We start from the raw sequence: 17686 nt of genomic DNA, 5'->3' as shown, positions 1-17686 counted from the left end.
TCTTACACAGGCTGGATGCACTACTCTTTCCCCCTTTCTCTTTCTCCTACCACAAAAATCGTTCTCTACCCTCTGCACTACCAGGCCTCTTCTCTTGCCAAACTCACTTCTCCATACCACGTACCTGCTGCAGTCTTTCACTGAAATTTTGCATATTGTTTTGTTAATCCTCATACAGATTTCCTAGGTATCCAAAATTCTTTGATGTTGTTTGATCTAGCTGTGTTCGAAGGATGAGAAAAGCCCTGGGTTCCCTTACTTTTCTGCCATCTTATCTCATGAACTATTTTCTCACACTATTCACAAAAATACATTTAAAAATGAATGAAAGATCTAAATGTGAGACAGGAAATCATCAAAATTCTAGAGGAGAACACACATAGCAAACTTTTTAATCTCAACCTTAGCAACTTCTTACTAAATACATACCTGGAGGCAAGAGAAACAAGAAAAAATGAACAATTTGGACTTCACCAAGATAAAAGCTTTGGCAGAGCTTTTGGCAGGAAAGAATCAACAAAACTAAAGGCAGTCTACGGAATGGGAGAAGATATTTGCAAATGGCATATCTGATAAGGGGTTAGTATCCAAAATCTATAAAGAATTTATCAAACTCAACACCCAAAGAACAAATAACCCAGTTAAGAAATGGGCAGAAGACATGAGTAGACATTTTTCCAAAGAAGACATCCAGATGGGTAACAGACACATAAAAAGATGCTCAACATCACACATAATCAGGGAGATACAAATCATAACTACAATGAGATATCACCTCACACCTGTCATAATAACTAAAATTAACAACACAGGAAACAACAGATGTTGGCAAGGATGCAGATAGAGGGAACCGTCTTATACTGTTGATGAAAATGCATACTTGTGCATTCACTCTGGAAAACAGTATGGAGGTTCCTCAAGATACTATAAATAACTACTTGTTGCCATGCAATTGTTCACAGTAGTCTCTTATGCTCCTATATATTGATGTAGTGTAAACTGTAATGCCTCCTCTTTTATTCCTAATTTTATTTGAGTCATCTCGCTTTTGTCTTAGCTAGTCAAGTTTTGTCAATTTGGTTGATCTTTTCAAGGAACCAGATCTTAGTTTTGTTATTTCTTTTTATTGTTTTCCTGAACTCCATTTCATTTATTTCTGTTCTGATCTTTGATTTCTATTATTTCCTTCCTTCTGCTAAGTTTGCTCTTAACTTGTTCTTCTCTAGTTCCTCAAGCTGTAAAAGTCAGTAGTTTATTTGATGCCTTTCTAACCTTTGATATGTGATTATTGTTATTAAATTTCCATTCAGTATGTTTTTCCTGCACCCCACAAGATTTGATATGTTGTTTTTTTAAAAAAAATTGATATGTTGCATTTTCATTGCACTTATTTAGAGATAATGTTTTATTTTCCTTTTGATTTATTTCTGACCTATTGGTTATTCAGAGATGCATTATTCAGTTTGCACATATTTGTGGGTCTTGTCACTTTCTATTATCAGTTTCGTACATAGAGAAGATAATCTGAAATTTGCTAAGATTTGTTTTGTGTCACATTATATAATCTACCATGCAGAATAATGAGATGAATGTGCACCTCACAGATATCAGATGGAATGTTCTGTAGATGTCTCTTAGGTCCATTTCTCCTAAGGTATTTTCCATTGCAATGTTTCCTTGTTGATTTTTGTCTGGGTGATGTATCTATTGCTGATGGTGGGGTAAATTCTTTACTGTTACTGGATCGCTATACATTTCTCCCTTAAGATCTCTTAGTATTTGCTTATTAGATTTCAGCGCTTGAATGTTGGGAGTAAAATACTTTGGGTTTTTATATATTTTCATTGTACTGACTCTTTATCATTATATAATGACCTTCTTATCTTTTGTTACCATTTTTTACTTCAAATCTATTTCATTTGCTATAAAATGGCAGGCTGTGTCTACCCTTTTTTGGTTTTCAGTTGCTTAGAAAGTCATCTTCCTATCCCTTCACTTTGAGCTTATGTGTGTCTTTAGAGCTGATATAAGTCTCCTGTAGGAGATGGTCTTGTTTTTTGATCCATCCAGCCACTGTATGCCTTATTATTGGTAAGTTCATCCATTTATAATTAGGGTGATTATTAATAAGTAAGAATTAGTAGTGCTCTTTATCTTTCACTTTCTGGTTATTTACTATCTATATCATTTATTTTTCATACTGTATACCTTTCTAAATTGGTGTTTTTTACCATGATTTGCTCAATCTTCCTTTTTTTAATGTTTTGTGTCTGCTCTAGATCTTTTATAATGGTTACCTTGAGACTTACTAAAACATGCTAGGCCTTTTTCTGTTGCTAGCAGCTCATATTCATTTGTGTCAGATCTAGATTTTTGCTTTATGATTATTTTGAGGCTAGCATAAAAATGCTAGTCTTTTTCTGCTGCTACCAAATCATATCCATTTACCTACAATGGTTCCACACTTTTACTTCTCCCCTTTTATGTTCTTGATTTAACAAATTGCCTTTTATTATGCCGTGAATTTGTTACCCAATTGTAGCACCTATTGTTATTTTTTTTAATGTTTATTTATTTTGAGAGAGAGAGAGAGTGTGAGCTGGGCTGGGAGGGCAGAGAGAGAGAAAGAGAGAGATAGAATCTGAGAGAGAGAGAGACAGAATCCAGGTTCAGTCTGAGCTTTCAGCATGGAGCCCAATATGAGGTTGGAACTCAAGAACCATGGATGATGACCTGAACCGCAGTTGGACACTTAACTGACTGAGTCACCCCAGCACCCCTATTGTTATTTTTAATGCTCTATTCCTTTAATATTTATTCTATAATTAATTAACAGACTATTCTTAGACAGAGTTCATTTTCTAATTTTGATTCTATATCACCTTTATCATGTTTTGTGTGATTTTATTTTTTGTATGTCACTAGTGTCTTTTCATTTCATCTTGATAAGCTCTTTCTGTATTTCTTTCAAGGCAAGTGTAGGGGTAATAAACTCCCTCATCTTCTGTGTGTCTGGGGAAGTCCTTATTTTCCTTCAGGTGTTCAAATGAACACCTTTGGCGGATACAGTATTCATGTCTGACATTTCTGTCTTTCAATACTTTGAGTATGTCACTCTATTGTCTACTGGCCTGTAGAGTTCCTGCTGAGAAATCTGCTGATATCGTAAGTTGGGGGAGGGTCCTTTGTGGGCTAATTGTTTTCTTCCCCTACCTTAAGAATTCTTTAGCATTGATTGATACTCATTGACACTCATTATAATTTGCCACTGAGAAAGTCTTTTTGCACTGACATAATAAAGCGTTCTATTAGCTCTGTGGACTCATATGTTAAGTTCCTTCCCCATTTGGGAAGATCTCAGCAATTATTTCTTTACATAGAGTCTGCTCCCATTCTTCTCCTTCTGGTATAATCATTATTCTTATATTGCCTTTTCTAATAGCTGATTACTTACACAGTGTTTCTTCACTTGTTTGAAATCTTAGTTCCCCTCCTATCACTTGAATCACTTCTAAATTCCAGTCCACAAGATAGCTTATTCCTGCTTCCATCTGACCTGGTATATTTCCAATGCTTCTTAATGCATTTTTTTTTTCATCTCATTCACTGAGTACGTAAGCTCCATAAATTTTTTGGTTCTTTTTTATACGTTCATTCCCTTTAGTAAAGTACTCCTTCTGTTCATTTTTTTTTTTATGCCTGAGTTGACAAAACTGCCTTCTAAATTTTCTTGTGCTCATTGAATTAATTCATAAAAGCTGTTTCGCTATGTATATCAGTAAGATTACAATATTCTTTGTCTTTGAATTTGGATGCTGGAGAATTGTCATTTTTCTGTGTGATACCATATAACTATGATTTTTCACAGTGGATGAAATGTGCCTTTCTCATCTCACTTGAAGGCTTGAATACCTTTCTTATGTAGAAAAGGCTTTGTTTACATTGACTGTAACAGTTAAACAGATTGGCAATCAGAAACTTTATTTTTGTTTCACAGAAGACCTCATGACATAGCACAATATTTTCTTTCTCCTAAAGGAGCTGATTCTCCACGAAATTTAGGAGCACACCAAATAGAGCTGACATTAAAAACAAAAACAAAAAAAATCTGGTAGCACAGCAGCAAGGGAATTGTGGGCTTAGCCCTTGGGTCTTTGGGTGTGCCCAAGGACTCTAGGGTGGGTGGGAGGAGTCTCAGAAGTCCCAGACCTCTTCCTGAAATACCAAGGCAGACAGCAGAACACTTCTTCCTTCAATTCCCTTTCTCTGCCTTCTTCCCTTTCCGTCCTTTGTCCCAGTCGCAGAGTTCTCTTCCGGGAAACCCAGGTGCTGCTGAAGAGCAACAGGCTCCAGCTGCACCTGAGCAGTCGGGAGGACTTCACTTACCACCTGTGCTTTCCACCTCCTGTGCCTCCTCTGCCGGTACCAGCACTGCCGCTCCTGCTGTTGCACCTCCCTTGGCCCCATAGCCTCTCTGCTTCTCAATCCACCTGCTTTTGAATGAGGATGGATGGATCACACTGTATCCTTGTATGCTGGGTAGAGACACTTTTATTCAGTCATGGATGTCCAGTTAGATGCAAACTGAAGGGGAGACAAAAATGAACAACTTACACTGCCAAGATGCCGATTTTACCCCTATTACTCTCATTTCAATAGAGTTGAATGACAGATGTTAAATGAGGACTCTTTTCTATCTGGAATTTTACCTAAAGGGGGACTGAGATGAGGTTTAAATGCAGTACAATTGTTATCTGGAAAGAGCAGGCATAAAGGAAAAGGGAAGCAATGAACCTAAGATTGGCCAGTTTCCAAGGAGCAGGTGGTTGTTTTTCTCTACAACTGTATTACAAATACTGGAACAGTGAGAACCCTACCAGGGAAGTCATGACTTCACCTGAGATGCATTGTTTCCAGAGGAGCTTAATACACATCATAGTTTGCCCAAACCCCATTTAATACCCAGAGATCAAAACTCTATCACTCTAGTTCTTGTTCCAGGATGATGGCATAAACCCCCTTCAGCCCATCTTTCACACATCTATAAATTTGAGACAAATACAAAAAGAACCCACGAGTAGCTGAAGATACCAAAGAGTGCATGGGAGACGAAACCTGAACAAGAGGCTAGTACAGGAAATAAGGTTTACAGTTTATTTCTTTTTACACCTTTTGTTTCTGCAACAGTTTTTTTTCTTGTGAGAAAAAAACTGGTTCTTCCCATCTGACATATTGTGACAAGGGAAAATACTCCCACATATTTCCAGTGCCCACTCGGACCCAATTCCTTCACAGTCCTTGGGGTGTGTGGGTCACCAAGGGCCCTAGTCAACACCCATCCCACGAAACTCTGCCCTCAGCCGGTTCTGGTCTAGTGCTGTTCTGCCACTGAACACCAGGCTGCTTTAATTGAAATCGTTTCATAAGGTGTTTTACTTTGGGTCCTCCCAGAATTTGCATGAGGACTGGGAACTGCCCTCAGGAACAACACCTGTGAGGGAGTGAAGGCAGGTGCTCTGGGCAGAGGGAGAAGTTGGACTGCGATGCACTAGCAACAAAACCCACAAGTGATCACACAAGGAGCTAAGGAGTTGGGCTGCCCTTCAAATTGTTTTAACTTGAGGCAGTTTGGCTGCTACAGATGTGAAGGCAGGTAACATTTGTGTAACTGCTGCTGACAGAAGTGCTGCATGCACTGCTAAATGGCTGGTTTTCTCATGGATTCGATTTTTTGGTGAATAATGTCAAAAAAAAAAAAAAGATGGAGGAGTATTTGTCTTAGTCCAGCCAGGCTGTTATCACAGTACAGTATACACTGGATGGCTTGTGCGGACAGACACTTGTTCCTCACAGTTCTGAGGCTGGGAAGTCCGGATGATGACACCAGCAGATTCGTGTCTAGACAGAATCCCCTTTCTTCGTGGCCTCTTCCCTGTGACCTCACATGGCAGAAGCAGCAATGGAGCTCAAGACCTCTTTTATAAGGGCGCTTATATCCCAATCATCACCTCCCCAAATCCCACCTCCTAGTATCATCCCCTACAATTTCACAACATGAATTTCTGGGGGACACAAACATTCAGTCCAAGCAAGGCAGTACACTTCTTCCCTATAATTTCACTGTGTGAGGCAGGGGGAAAGGTGGAGTGGGAAACATGGGGAGATTTGTAGACGAAGCCCCAAGGATAACTTCAGTGGTAACGCACCAACTTCAGCGTGTTTACTAGTTACGCTTTTTAATAAAAACTTTTGTATTCAGGAAGTATTGTGATCCCCCATTTACAGGTGAGGAGGTTGAGGATCAGAGGTTAAGTGAGTGAGTGGAAGCTCCCAGTTAGTAGCAGATTCTGTTGTTCCAGTTCTCATCTTTCCACCAGAAACTTCTCGTGTGTTTTCAACTACCCAAAACATCCAAGTTCATTGCTGAACTAAAACAGTAAGTACTAAATATTAAATCTACACTTTTTCACCTTGTGTTCATGCTCTCAGGTGCTGACTCAACATGTGCTGTTTCATTACCAAAAGGGCAGCAACGTCAGAGAGAAATCCCAAGCTCCTTTCATAAACCACCATAGCATAGGGATACTTTCGGTCTCAAAAGAGTTCTGTAAGATTAGTTGATAATAGCAAGGAAACAGATAGACACTAATGCATCTTTGAGGATGTGCCTAACGCTCTCCTTTAATGTCATTTTCAAGGGCAGAGCTTCAATATTTACTTTTTAAAACAAACACCTGTAGTAACAGATCCTGTTTTCAGGGCCTTTAGATAAATAGAGATGTATCTGCCTGACCTTTGAAAAGTAAATTAAATGTCAGAATACACTTCCAAATTCATTTCAAGAAGTTATTTTAAAAGCTTTATCCACCAAATGTAAAGGTTGAAAAATATCCTGGATCCATACTTTCTGAATAGACTGAGTTCCACAAGAATCAATCTATTAAAGATATCACCAAATCTGGAGTATAAATTATTTTATTCTAATGATTATATCATACGTAGATATATTTGAACTGCTATGGTTCCACAAGTAACCCAAATTTTAACGTTTATGCATGTGGCACTAACCCACAAACTAGTAATTTCTAGGCCTTTAATTCCTTTAAGCTTAATTATCTTCTTGGGGAAATAATATGGCTTCCTTCTCTTTTTTCCCTGAGCACCTTCATTTACACCAAGAAGCCCCCCTTACCTAAAATTCCACATGGTTCCACCTCCAACTCTTTCTTCCTAATAGTTTTAGAATGGAGGCCAGAGAACCCTGAAAGCCTTTGGGACCTAACAAGGACAAAGCAAGATGAGTGAGCACTGATCTTGGGTGCAAAAGTTAAGGAGGCACACAATTCAGTTACTAGGGTAAATAATATTTTAATGCAGTAGTAAAAAAAAAAATCAAATGAGATAAAATCTCTGATAATGAAGTGTCCAAATTTTAAAATATTACCAAATTTTCTTTGACCTCACGTGTCAAGAAGTCTCTGCACAGTAAGGTTATTTTTTTTATTTTTTTAAATGTTTATTTATTTTTGAGACAGAGAGAGACAGAGCATGAATGGGGGAGGGTCAGAGAGAGGGAGACCCAGAATCTGAAGCAGGCTCCAGGCTCCGAGCTGTCAGCACAGAGCCCGACGCGGGGCTCGAACTCACGGACTGTGAGATCATGACCTGAGCCGAAGTCGGAGGCTTACCTGACTGAGCCACCCAGGAGCCCCCACAGTAATGTTATTTAAAATTTGATTTTAAATCCCTCTACAATCTTCTTGAAACTTTTCCAGCATTTTCCCATTACTTTTTTTATTAGAGAAAGCTTTATTTGATGGAGGGCCAGGTATCTGCTTCCCAGCAACGCCGCTTAAGTAAATGCCCAACTCATACAGTCAGCATTACTGTCTCAAAAATCTTTCATTCTGACATATTATCACACATTTTTCATTAGGGAATTGCATACTCACATATGTCCATAAATATTTGGTCTTACTAGATCCAGGTTGACCTGCTTGAGAAGCAGAATGGGGAAAAAATCTTATCTCTGTCCTTGGAAAACATACAACTAAATGAAGGGAAAGTTTGAATGTGGCTCTGAGAGACTCTGTTTCCCTGAAAACAAAATCATTTTGTTCTAGTCAATCAATAACTACATGGTAAATGTGAATCTTAGGCTCAGGAAGAGGTTATCGGCCACAACATTTCCTAACACTTTCATAATGTTATCAGGAATTAAAAGGTAACATTTGTCAAATATTTACAAGTTGGGTGGGACACAGCACACTGTAAACATATGAATCTGCCAAACTGCAGTTTTAAAACAGATCCAAAAAAATCTCAAAAATGTTTGCTCTTCAATGATACATTCTCCATCACAAAAATTTTTTTAATTTTAATTTTTTTTATAATTTACATCCAAGCTAGTTAGCATATAGTGCAACAATGATTTCAGGAGTAAATTCCCTCATGCCCCTTACCCATTTAGCCCATCCCCCACTCCCACAACCCCTCCAGCCGCCCTCTGCTTGTTTTCTATATTTAAGAGTCTCTTATGTTTTGTCCCCCTCCCTGTTTTTATATTATTTTTGCTTCCCTTCCCTTAAGTTCATCTCTTTTGTATCTTAAATTCCTCATATGAATGAAGTCATATGATATTTGTCTTTCTCTGACTACCCTCTACCCTGAATACACAATACTTCTCTGACTACCCTGAATACCCTCTAGTTCCATCCACATAGTTGCAAATGGCCAGATTTCATTCTTTTTGATTGCCGAGGAATACTCCGTTGTGTGTGTGTGTGTGTGTGTGTGTGTGTGTGTGTGTGTGTGTGTGTGTGTATGCCACATCTTCTTTATCCATTCATCTGTCGGTGGACATTTGGGCTCTTTGCATACTTTGGCTATTGTTGATAGTGCTGCTATAAACATTGGGGTGCATGTGCCCCTTCGAAACAGCACACCTGTATCGTTTGGATAGATACCTAGTAGTGCAATTGCTGGGTCATAGGGTAGTTCTATTTTTTGTTTTTTGAGGAACCTCCATACTGTTTTCCAGTGTGGCTGCACCAGTTTGCATTCTCACCAGCAGTGCCAAAGAGATCCTCTTTCTCCACATCCTCGCCAACATCTGTTGTTGCTTGAGTTGTTAAAGTTAGCCATTCTGACTGGTGTGAGGTGGTATCTCATTGTGGTTTTGATCTGTATTTCTCTGATGACGAGTGAAGTTGAGCATTTTTTCATGTGTCGGTTGGCCATCTGGATGTCTTCTTTGGAGAAGTGTCTATTCATGTCTTTTTCCCATCTCTTCACTGGATTATTTATTTTTTGGGTGCTGAGTTTGGTAAGTTCTTTATAGATCTTGGATACTAACCCTTTATCTGATATGTCGTTTGCAAAGATCTTCTCCCATTCTGTCGGTTGCCTTTTAGTTTTGCTGATTGTTTCCTTCGCTGTGCAGAAGCGTTTTATTTTGATGAGGTCCAAGTAGTTCATTTTTGCTTTTGCTTCCCTTGCTTCCAGAGACGTGTTGAGTAAGAAGTTGCTGTGGGCAAGATCAAAGAGGTTTTTTCCTGCTTTCTCCTTGAGGATTTGGATGGCTTCTTGTCTTACATTGAGGTCTTTCATCCATTTTGAGTTTATTTTTGTGTCTGGTGTAAGAAAGTGGTCCAGGTTCATTCTTCTGCATGTCGCTGTCCAGTTTTCCCAGCACCACTTGCTGGAGAGACTGTTTTTATTCCATTGGATATTCTTTCCTGTGTTGTCAAAGATTAGTTGGCCATATATCTGTGGGTCCATTTCTGGGTTCTCTATTCTGTTCCATTGATCTAAGTGTCTGTTTTTGTGCCAGCATCATACTGCCTTGATGACTACAGCTTTGTAATACAACTTGAAGTCTGGGATTGTGAGGCCTCCAGCTTTGGTTTTGTTTTTCAAGATTGCTTTGGCTTTTCGGGGTCTTTTCTGGTTCCATAGAAATTTTAGGATTGCTTGTTCTAGCTCTGTGAAGAATGTGGTGTTATTTTGATAGGGATTGCATTGAATATGTAGATTGCTTGGGGTAGTATTGACATTTTAACAATATTTGTTCTTATCCAGGAGCGTGGAAACTTTTCCATTTTTTTTTTTTGGTGTCTTCTTCAATTTCTTTCATAAGATTTCAATAGTTTTCAGTGTACATATTTTTCACCTCTTTGGTTAGATTTATTCCTAAGTGTTTTATGGTTTTTGGTGCAATTGTAAACGGGATCGATTCCTTGATTTCTTTTGTGTTGCTTCATTATTGGTATAAAGGAATGCAACCAATTTCTGTGCCTTGATTTTATATCCTGCGACTTTGCTGAATTCATGGGTCAGTTCTAGCAGTTTTTTGGTGGAATTTTTTGCGTTTTCCATATAGAGTATCATGTCATCTGTGAGGAGTGAAAGTTTAACTTCCTCCTGGCCAATTTGGATGTCTTTTCTTTCTTTGTGTTGTCTGATTGCTGAAGTTAAGACTTCCAATAGTATGTTGAGTAACAGTAGCGAGAGTTGACATCACTGTCGTGTTCCTGACTTTAGGGGGAAAGCTCTGTTTTTTCCCATTGAAGATGATATTAGCGGTGGGTCCTTCATATATGGCTTTTATGATCTTGAGGTATGATCCTTCTATCCCTACTTTCTTAAGGGTTTTTATCAAGAAAGGATGCTGTATTTTGTCAAATGTTTTCTCTGCATCTATTGAGAGGATCATGTGATTCTTGTCCTTTCTTTTATTGACGTGATGTATCACATTGATTGTTTTGTGGATATTGAACCAGCCTTGAATGTCAGGTATAAATCACACTTGGTCATGGTGACTAATTCTTTTAATGTATTGTTGGATCCAGTTGGCTAATATCTTGTTGAAGGTTTTTGCATCCTTGTTCATTAGGGAAATTGGTCTGTAGTTCTCCTTTTTAGTGGGGTCTTTGGTTTTGGAACCAAGGTAATGCTAGCTTCATAGAGTTTGGAATTTTTCTTTCCATTTCTATTTTTTGGAACAGCTTCAAGCGAATAGGTGTTAACTCTTCTTGAAATGTTTGGAAAGCCCCTGGAAAGCCCCTGGAAAGCCATCTGGCCGTGGACTCTTGTTTTCTGGGAGAGTTTTGATTACTAATTCAATTTCTTTACTGGATATGGGTCTGTTTAAATTTTCTATTTCTTCCTGTTTCAGTTTTGGTAGCATATATGTTTCTAGGAATTTGTACATTTCTTACAGATTGCCCATTTTATTAACATATAATTGCTCATAATATTCTCTTATTGTTTGTATTTCTATTGTGTTGGTTGTGATCTCTCCTCTTTCATTCTTGATTTTATTTATTTGGGTCTTTTCCTTTTTCTTTTTTATTAAACTGGCTAGAGGTTTATCAATTATTTTAATTCTTCAAGGAAACAGTTTCTGGTTTCATTGATCTGGTCTACTGTTTTTTGGTTTAGATAGCATTGATTTCTGCTTTAATCTTTATTATTTCCTGTGTTCTGCTGGTTTCAGGTTTTATTTGCTGTTCTTTTTCTAGCTCTTTAAGGTATAAGGTTAGGTTGTGTATCTGAGAACTTCTTTCTTTAGAAAGTTCTGGATTGCTATATACTTCCCTCTTATGACCATCTTTGCTGCATCCCAGAGGTTTGGGCTGTGGTGCTATAATTTTCATTGGATTCCATGTACCTTCTTATTTCCTCTTTAGCTTTTGGTTATTCCATTCATTCTTCAGTTGGATGTTCTTTAGTCTCCAAGTATTTGTTATTTTTCCACACTTTTTCTTGTGGTTGATTTCGAGTTTCATAGCATTGTGGTCTGAAAATATGCACAGTATGATCTCGATATTTTTGTACTTATTGAGGGCTAATTTGTGTCCCAGTATGTGATGTATTCTGGAGAATGTTCCATGTGCACTGGGGAAGAATGTGTATTCCACTGCTTTAGGATGAAATGCTCTAAATGTATCTGTTAAGTTTATCCGGTCCACTGTGTCATTCAAAGCCATTTTTTTCTTGTTGATTTTCTGTTTAGGTGATCTATCCATTGCTGTGAGTGTGGTATTGAAGTCCCCTACTAATATGGTATTATTATCAATGAGTTTCTTTATGTTTGTGATTAATTGATTTATATATTTGGGTGCTCTCACTTTTGTAGCATAAATGTTTACAATTGTTAGATCCTCTTGGTCAATAGATCCCTTAATTATGATATAATGACCTTCTTGAACTCTTGTTACAGTCTGTTTTTTAAAGTCTAGATTGATAATTATGTCTACTCCAGCTTTCTTTTGGCGACCATTAGCATTATAGATGGTTCTCCATCCCCTTATTTTCAATCTGAAGGTGTCTTTAGGTCTAAAATGGGTCTCTTGTAAACCGCATATAGATGGATCTTGTTTTCTCATCCATTCTGTTACCCTGTGTCTTTTGATTGGAACATTGAGTCCATTGACGTTTAAAGTGAGTACTGAAAGATATGAATTTATTGTCATTATGTTTCTTGTAGAGTTGGAGTTTTCTGGTGGTGTTTCTGGTCCTTTCTAATCTTTGTTGCTTTTGGTATTTATTTATTTATTTATTTATTTATTTATTTATTTATATTTTCATCTTTTCTCCCCTCAGAGATTTCCCCTTAAAATTTCTTGCAGGGCTGGGTTAGTGGTCACAAACTCCTTTAATTTTTGTTTGTCTGGGAAACTTTTTATATCTCCTTCTATTTTGAATGACAGCCTTGCTGGATAAAGAATTCTTGGCTGCATATTTTTCTGATTCAGCACACTGAATATATCCTGCCACTCCTTTCTGGCCTGCCAAGTTTCTGTGGATAGGTGTGCTGCAAACCTGATCTGTCTTCCCTTGTAGGTTAGGGACTTTTTTTCCCTTGCTGCTTTCATGATTCTCTCCTTGCCTGAGTATTTGGTGAATTTGACTATGATATGCCTTGTTGATGGTCGGTTTTTGTTGAATCTAATGGGGGTCCTCTGTGCTTCCTGGATTTTGGTGTCTGTGTCTTTCCCCAGGTTAGGAAAGTTTTCTGCTATGATTTGCTCACATAACCCTTCTACCCCTATTTCTCTCTCTTCCTCTTCTGGGACCCCGATGATTCTGATATTGTTCCTTTTTAATGAGTCACTGATTTGTTTAATTCTTAAATCGTGCTCTTTTGCCTTAATCTCCCCTTTTTTCTGCTTCATTATTCTCTATAAGTTTGTCCTCTATACCGCTGTTCTGCCTCCTGCACCCTTGCTGCTGTGGCATCCATCCGTGATTTCAGCTCAGTTATAGAATTTTTTATTTCATCCTGACTAGTTTTTACTTCTTTTAATTCCACAGAAAGAGATTCTAGTCTATTTTCAACTCCAGCTAGTATTCTTATTATCATGATTCTAAATTCTGGTTCAGACATCTTGCTTGTATCTGTGTTGGTTAAATCCCTGGCTGTTGTTTCTATGTGCTCTTTCATTTGGGGTGAATTCCTTCAGTTCATCATTTTGAAGGGAGAAAAGTAATTAATGAGGTAGAAAAGTTAAAATTAAAAAATATTAAAATGAAAAAAATAAGAACACACCCACACAAAAAATCGAATAAATGGGGCGCCTGGGTGGTTCAGTCGGTTGAGCGTCTGGCTTTGGCTCAGTCGGTTGAGCATCTGAATCATGAGCATCATGATTTCATGGTCTGTGAGTTCAAGCCCCGCATCAGGCTCAGTGCTGACAACTCAGAGGCTGGATCCTGCTTCAGATTCTGTGTCTCCCTCTCTCTCTGCCCCTACCCTGCTCATGCTCTGTCTCTCTGTCAAAAATAAATAAACATTAAAAAAAACAATTTAAAAAATTGAATAAATGATGCTAGATCCTAGGTGTGTTTGGGTCTGAGTGTTGAAAATGGTTTGATAGATTAGAGAAAAAAGTGGGGAAAAGAAAAAAGGAAATCATTTGAGAATTTGAAAAAAATTAATACATTGAAGTAGACTACAATGAAATGATGGAAGTAAAATAGCATATGAAAAAATTTACACAAAAGTAAAGAATAATAGAAAAATAATTAAAGAAAAATATTTTTAATAAAAATTAAAAATAAAGGTGAATTGTTATCTCTCTGTATTCAAGAAAAAGAAAAGAAACGAAAAAGAGAAAAAAGAAACAAAAAAGGGAATCATTTGAAAATTGGAAAAAGCGAATACACTGTAGTAGACTAAAATAAAATGATGGAAGTAAAATAGAATTTGAAAAACTTTACACAAAAGTAAAAAATATAGTGAAAAATTAAAGAAAAATGTTTTTAATTAAAATTGAATATAAAACTGAATTTTCTCTTTGTGTATTCAAGAAAAAGAAAAGAAGTGAAAAAGAAAAAAAAGCAAATTGAATAGATGGACCTGCTAACAGATTGAAATATGACTGAAATTACTTCATTTTCCCCTAGAAGTCAGACTATGAAACGCTTTATAGTCCATAAACTAAGCAGGTGGTGAGACTTGTATTATTGAAAAGCGAGGTTGACCCAGTTGGGCGGGGCTTAGTGTAACGGCTCCGTTCTCCACTAGATGGTGATGCTTAGCTTACTGGGGTGTATTTTTGTGGTGCACTTAGGCATATATGTGCATGCGCAGGAGGGGTGAAAATGGCATCACCAGCTACCCAGTCTCTAGTATCAGAACTCTGTGCTCTCCCTCACCAGCAACGAGCAACCCGCCTTTGTCTCTGGCTTCCATCCACTCCTTGCTTTCACACTGTCCATGACCAAGCCATCAGGCTGCCAGGCAGCACCTTCCTTCTGAGTTTTATATCAGATGCACCTGTGTTTCCCAACCTGAGGGGCTGCGGCTTTGACCCATTCTGCCCCTCTGCAGGAGGGTCTCACCAAGCAATGGCCAGGTCCCCGCCCACACCCAGGAACATTCACAAGACCGTGCTGCTGCTGACCCCCAGAGACTGCCGCTGGGTGCCAGCCCGCCCCAGAAAAAGTTCATGGGATTGTGTGGCAGCAGCGTTTCAGGGATTATGGAAAATCACAACACACATCTGGCACCAGGCTTCCCCCTTAACATCCTTGTTCAGTACCAGCAAATGTGGTTGTTCTCCAGGGTCCGCTGGGACCTTTGCCTGTGGGGAGGCTGAATAGCCTCTACCAAAGGTCCTCCAAGCAAGGGTACCACCTCTCCCCATGTCACCCGAGGACCCCTTGGACCTCACTCTCTGCTCCTGGGGATTCGTGCTTCCCACCAGAGCACTGCCAGGTATCGAGCTGTGGAACTTTAGACTCTGTGCTCCCCATGTTTATAGAGTCCTAAGTGAATTTCAACCCTCTCCTTTCTCCTTTCTCCCTTGTTTTGTTCAGTCCCTTGTGTACTCTTCTTTTTCTCTCTAGTTGCTTTAGGTGGGGTGCTTTCCAGTACTCTCCCCCTGTCTCTGTCCTGTCTCCAAAAGCAAAAATAGCTCCCTGCCCTCCATGGCTTCTTTCTCCCCCAGTTCACCTCTATGCACCAGGTAACTGCCAAGTTTTGTGGTTCAAGTTGTGCAGATTTTTGTGTTAGTCCTCAAATCAGTTGTCTAGGTGTGCAAGATGGTTCATTGTTGATCTGGCTGCATTTCAGGGACAAGAGATGCAAAAAAAAACTTCCATGCTGTTCTTGGCCCCTCTCCTCCACCTTTCATTTTATGGCTCATAGGGTTTGTATCTAAGTTAGAATGTTGCTGTCACAAATGTTTGCATGTATTCATAAATCTGATCTATATTGAATCTGAATATTTATCTGATGTTGTAAGACACCTGTCTATTTCTTTTCTAGGAGAAAACAAATTGGCCCAAGATTGTTTACAGAATTCCCATCATTTTCCTACTGGTTAAAATAGACACTGTATTCTTCTAAACAATTGTATGTACATCAATTGTCTTATGTAAAATGACATCTTTTCTGTTGGTATATTGTTCTTTTTTATAACCACGCTTTAATTTTTAACATAAATTAATAAACTGTCATGATGAGTTGTGTTGGAACTCTGCTAATTATTGCTTTACCTTGAAATGTCACATAAAAACTGACATCACCACTGAGAGTTTCCACTTAGAGATATTGTATACTCACCTTGCATTTGTGTTTTCTAACCAGTTATTTGCTACAAATACAAGGTGCTTATATTAGCCTCGTTCATTGCCTGTGAAGATTATTTTCAGCAGGCATAGATGGTGTCTGTCACTATTGGGAGGAGGATATTTTTGAGTTACATTTTCTAACTGCTCTCCTTTGCTTACGGATTTTTGCCTGCTCATGCATCATCTGGGTTTCTTGTAGTACAGCTGGCTGAGTGAAAGCAGTGCAGTTAGTCTGGGCCCATAGGGGTGTAGATGCGCCATCCATAATTCTATAGACCCACTTGTGTATCTCTGTATGTTTGTGCCCAGCTGGGGGCACATGCCTGGTGTCAATGCCTTTATTCAATTTCAGTTTTCTCATTGCTGTGTTCGTCTTTTCCAAGAAACACACGTAATTTCTTTCTTAAGCTGCAGCTACTCTCAAATACAACTGTGGGGCAACATTGGTCTGAAGTGAATTAAGTTGTCCTTGTGCAAGACCTTGTTCATAGCACAGGTGTTGTACCAGTGATTCCTGATGCTGGGACATTCTATGGCTTATAAACCAATCCTCTGAACCACTTTCTCCTGGAGTGATCCATTTCTCTTATTAACATAAAAGCTCTTTTGCACATTATGATTGAACCATTATATGTTATAAGAAGAAAGATGAACATTCCAACCCCAATTCATCAGTGGGAAAACTGAGATTTTCGATAGGTAATCTGCAAACAATTCATTATACCTCAGTGAATTACTTTAATTATTTCACAATATACTTAGATGTTTCTGTTTACATGAGTAACATCTTTCTACTGCCTTTCACATAGATCCATCCCATTTAACTTCCCCAAGTGATCATCCCTGAGATGAGGCAAAGGATGTATTTCAAACAAGATATGCATTGCCTGTGCAGTGGTTTTTGTACCTCCACTATATAGAAATTTCCTGGTTTGTTTGTGAAATATAGGTTTTCTGGCCCCACTCCCTAGAAATTCTGATTTTGCAGGCTTTTAGGAAGGCCCAGAACTGTGTGATTTCTGGGTAATCTATAGTCACACTTTAGGTGATGCTCATCAATGACTTCCATGTATGGTGTAGTAATTTGGTGTGTGTGTGTGTGTGTGTGTGTCACTATGTCTCTACTTTTCTATGAAATCACTCTCACAATTAATTTTTAAAAATTTAACCAATTACCTGCCAACAGCTTCTCAAATTAACTACACTATAATTTTCTGGGTGTTAATGCCAACATCCACTGAGTTTAGTTTGAAGTCCATGTGCTGGGACATGTTCAGGATCTGGCTCTTCTTTCATGTTCTTAAGTGTTAGGGGTTGTTGTGAATAATAGAAATTCACAATAGCTGCACTATTTCATGGAGGAAAACTTTATTAATTATCAGAGAAAGGGAATATAAGGGATTAAACAATTATAATCAACATAAAGAGGGAAAGAGTATGGAGAAGAACAGGGAAGGCTTAATACATCAAATTGGGTAGTCACAACTTCCAACCTTCACTACAGGAAGCCCCGTAGTGAACAGCCAGGTTGGAGACCCTTTGAGGGCCCTGAGCCAAGCATCCTTTCCTTAGGTGAGGCTTCCAACTACCTATTTCCAACAGGGAA

General features: G+C 38.4%; 1 long non-coding RNA gene across 1 annotated transcript; it reads right to left on the bottom strand.

The window, feature by feature from the left end:
• Nucleotides 1-3985: 3985 nt before the first annotated feature.
• On the bottom strand, nucleotides 3986-8060 carry LOC128778158 (uncharacterized). The gene is made up of 3 exons (XR_008423517.1): nucleotides 7953-8060; nucleotides 7193-7278; nucleotides 3986-4332 (listed from the first exon to the last, which is right to left on the bottom strand). It is a non-coding gene; the product is annotated as an uncharacterized LOC128778158 (long non-coding RNA).
• Between the last annotated feature and the right edge of the window lie 9626 nt (nucleotides 8061-17686).

Source organism: Panthera pardus, unplaced genomic scaffold (assembly GCF_024362965.1).
Source record: "Panthera pardus isolate Hobbes unplaced genomic scaffold, ASM2436296v1 HiC_scaffold_181, whole genome shotgun sequence".
NCBI lineage: Eukaryota > Metazoa > Chordata > Mammalia > Carnivora > Felidae > Panthera > Panthera pardus.
The sequence above is the reverse complement of the archived record's forward strand: the minus strand, read 5'-3'. Positions and strand labels throughout refer to the sequence as shown.